Source organism: Lactuca sativa, chromosome 5 (assembly GCF_002870075.4).
Source record: "Lactuca sativa cultivar Salinas chromosome 5, Lsat_Salinas_v11, whole genome shotgun sequence".
Lineage (NCBI taxonomy): Eukaryota > Viridiplantae > Streptophyta > Magnoliopsida > Asterales > Asteraceae > Lactuca > Lactuca sativa.
The window spans coordinates 181,678,924-181,683,226 of record NC_056627.2 but is presented as its reverse complement, the minus strand read 5'-3'; the positions used below and the strand labels follow the sequence as shown (position 1 = coordinate 181,683,226).

The 4,303-nt window shown below is 32.7% G+C and overlaps 1 long non-coding RNA gene across 1 annotated transcript; it reads left to right on the top strand.

Moving 5' to 3' along the window:
- The first annotated feature begins 694 nt into the window (after positions 1 to 694).
- LOC111897635 (uncharacterized) lies at positions 695 to 2,943 on the top strand. The gene is made up of 4 exons (XR_008224021.1): positions 695 to 880; positions 949 to 1,064; positions 1,161 to 1,388; positions 2,624 to 2,943. It is a non-coding gene; the product is annotated as an uncharacterized LOC111897635 (long non-coding RNA).
- The last annotated feature ends 1,360 nt before the right edge of the window (positions 2,944 to 4,303 follow it).

Genomic DNA, 4,303 nt, shown 5'->3' with positions numbered 1-4,303 from the left:
ATGTATCGTTAGAACCCGTTACCGATTTACAACTTTATTATCTTTTTTTTATATAATATAACTGAAAGTTATATTCTATACACAAATACACATATTTACATACAAACCATATGTATATATTATGTTCAATATATCGTGTATTTGTTTAATGAGGTTAATTGTTGGTCAATAACAAACATAAATAGCTTTTTGTATCATATATAGTAATGGGTTCTAATGATGCACATTCTTCTACATACGTTTATATGATGTATAACTTTGTCAAAATAAAGCAATCAAAGTATAATGATGTTGTGAAAAAAATAAAACGAAAAAAACGACATTAGACCCTTGAAAAATACAAAAATTAAAAAAAACCGTAGGTAATCTGTAGGTAAATACCTACGGATTACCTACGGATCAGGCTTATCCGTAGGTAATCCGTTGGTATTTACCTACGGATTACCTACGGTTGTTTTTTATTTTCTGGTTTTTAAAAGAAAGTATTGTTTTTTTCGATTTCATTTTTTTACAATATTAATTTATTAAAAAAAATAGAATATTTCTACACAATATCAATTATATAAAAAATAGAATATTTATACAATATATAGAAAATAACTTTCATCGATTATAATGCGTAACTCATGCTTTTCAAATTATATTTAATTATAATATTATACATCAATTTCCCAATTTGTTTATACCTACGAAATTCCTACGATTTCCATATGCTACCGATTTGCTACGCCTCCTAAAACCCAAATTGTTTCCCGCTTCACTATTCGTAACTAGCTCGTCGCAAACAAAGCCCTAGCTTACACCGGCGATTGGCGATTTCCGAACCAGCACACATCCGCCGGTGATTCTCGACTGATACGTACATCGGCGACATTTTTTGGTAACCTATTCGACTTCTATGATTTCCAAACAATCGATCGGCGACCCACATTGACCAAACTGTTGCAGGTTTGCCAACCAACCATCGTTGTCGCACACCACCGCCGACGCTGCCCCGTATCACCACCGTCGCTGCACCATACCACCACCGTCGCTGCACCACACTACCAGCGGCGACACCCCAGGTACGATTTCGAAGCACATTTTCACAATGTAGGAATGACCATTTTTTTGTTACCCAAATAAAACCCTTGCTTGGCGATTTCGGAACCCTGCTGCAGCACACATCCACCGGTGATTCTCGACTGATTTCAAGCAACCAATTCGAGTTTTGTGATTTCCGAACTCTGATTTCAGCTCATATCGGCGACCCACATTGACCAAAACGGTTGCAGGTTTGCCCTCCAACGTCGCTGTCGCACACCACCGCCGATGTTGCCCCGTACCACCACCATCGCTGCACCATACTACAACCGTCACTGCTCACACCACCATCAGCGACACCCCAGGTATGTATGTATGTCGATTTCAGTTTGCTCACATTTCACAACTTTTGCCCCTGGAGAATCAATTTCAGTTTTTGTGATTTCAAGTGTCTTTTTCAGCTTTGCTTTCCATACTTGTAACTTCTCCATTGCAGTATATTTCACTAATTTAGACCCATAGAACTTGAATCATCAGTATGCAGCAGTTTTGCAGCAATAGTTGTAACTTGTCCATGTGCAGAGCTCAAGTTAAGATCCAAATTAGATACCCTTTCCTCTTCTGAATTCTGTGACCCTGTCCAAGATCTGTAATGGAAGTATTCTCCTATTTGGGACGGAATTTTCCTGTTAGCCTCAGTTTTGGTTGTTTGGATTTGAAAATGTGTCTCCCTTGTAAATCTTTGAAATTTTGCCTATTTGGACGATTTTACCCTTGATGCTCTAGCCCTTTCTAATAGATGTGTATTAGTATATACTTTATATTGTGGTAGGTTATATTGTTTTTTGTTTGACTTTTTGTTGAAAGATTGGCATGCTTTAAAAGACTAACATAGCTTTCTAGTTTCAGGGAATATAAATATGTACATAGTTCTTCCTAAAAGCATAATCAACGTTTTGTTTTTAATTATAGAAGATGGCATTCATAAGACTAACCAACAAAAAGTAAGTTGTATCTTAATACTTGTTATATTATATATCCACAAGAGATTCTCAAGAAAATACTACCCCCGTAATAACTAGCAAATGAAACCGACTTCATCATAAATGCCTACAAATGCTTAGGAAACTAATATCATTCATGTATGTGTTAATACTTGTCAATGTCCTTTTCTTTTGGGAGAATCATGCATCAGTAGCATGCGCATCTATTTTTGGCTACCATAAATTACTCAAATATATTTTTTTTAGCCTTTAGTTTTTGATGTAAATGATTCATTTTATAATGCTAATCTTTTAATGTTTTCAAAATTGGTTTTGTCAAAATTAATGTCATTTAGTTTCAACCAAGTCTACAATTTCATCAAGAGATTATATGTAGGCTACTACTATTTAGTTTCAAAAGAATTGATACTAAGAGGACACTCAATTCCAAATATTCATTCTATGAATTTAGTATTATTCTAATATTCATGTATTAATTGAAAATTTTATCCTTCTTTGATTAATTATAGATGAAATTAAAAGTAAAGTACATTGCTATCATGGTTTAAAGTTGAATTACATTTACTAACTGCATGTGTTTGTCTTGCTATATTTAGGTAAATGAGTTGCGACAACAAGTGTCAAACATGCAACAAGCCATGGATGAAAAGCAAAGTGAAATGAATTTGCAAATGCAACAAATGCGAAATGAAATGGAATTGCAAGTGCAACGACAATTGGCAGCCTTTATGAAACAAATCAATCCGTCCGGTAATCCACCAAGTAGTTCTTAGTTTTTGTTTTAGAACACTAAATTAATGTTATGTTATTGACTAGTTCGTAGCTTTTGTCATGGTATTGTAATGGTATTTGAATGTATGAATGGTATGTTAGTGACTATTTTAATTGTAATGAATGTAATGGTATTTGAATATTATTTTAATTATTTATTTGGTTTTTTTTAGCTGCAAATTTGGATATTTTTTAAATTATAAATTTAATATAGCAATAGATTTTTGACTGAATTGTAGGGAATAAATATTCCGTAGAAATTATAAATTTAATATAGCAATAAAAACTAGTAAAAAAATCATAGAAAATTTGTAGGAAATAAATATTCTGTAGGTATTCTATAGGAAATAAAATCTGTAGGTAATTTGTAGCAAAAGCAGTTGGTAGGTAATCTGTAGGTAAAGTAGTTGGTAGGTATTCCGTAGGAAAATCAGTTTGTAGGTATTTTGTAGGAAAATAATTCGTATGTATTTTGTAGGTGTTTCGTAGGTAAATAACTCGTAGGTAATCTGTAGGTATTTTGTAGTTAACGTATTCAGTTGGTATTCCGTAGTTAAATTTGTAACAGAATATTCCGTAGGAAATGCGTAGGAACGTGTGTAGCTAATTTGTAGGAAAAAATTATCCACGAGGGTTTTCCCTACAACCCGTTTTTGGTAGGAAATCTGTAGGTAACGCCTCTTTCCTACGGATTTCCTACCAATTCTACTGTAGGTAATTACTTAATTTTCTAGTAGTGACGTAAGTGCCTCAACGGATCGATTCGGTTTTACGCGATTAAATAAAAATAATGTTTACCGCTTGTTTTCTTAAAACTGTCGTATCTTTTGCATACAAACTCTGTTTTGGACGTTCTTTGTATTTTCGGAAATAGGTAAACACGTACTATGAGGCTAGAATAATTGATTCGCTTAAAATGACTTTTTACGAATTTTCAGTTTTTCAGACGTATCCTAAGGTTATATTTTGTGTCATTTGATTCGTTGTACATCTGAAAGTGCAATATCATCTAGTATCGTTATAGTTAGAATGAACTTACTTGTCCTTCTTAAGATACACTAAAACTCAATAATTCGGATATAACATGAGATTCATAGATAAATTGGCGGTTATAATAATAGCCCTAAATTTCGGGTTGTCACAGTCTCATACAAATGTTTGTAATCCCATAAAAACTAGGTTGCTACGTATATATCTTATTTCAATTCTATACGAGTAAAACCGTTATGTATATATCTATTTCAATTATATACGAGTAAATCCGCTATGTATAAATCTATTTTAATTCTATACGAGTAAGTAGAATAGGTATAATGATCTACTTAATATACAAGTAATATACCTATTAATTTCTTATACTTAGATTATAAGTCTTTGAGAAACTTATACTTAACATTCATACTTGTATATCGAGAAAGTATAATGCTTCTATAGTTGTGCTACCATGAGTTTGTAGTTGCGACTATATGACTTAGTTTTATACCTCTTATTATTATTACAAGGAT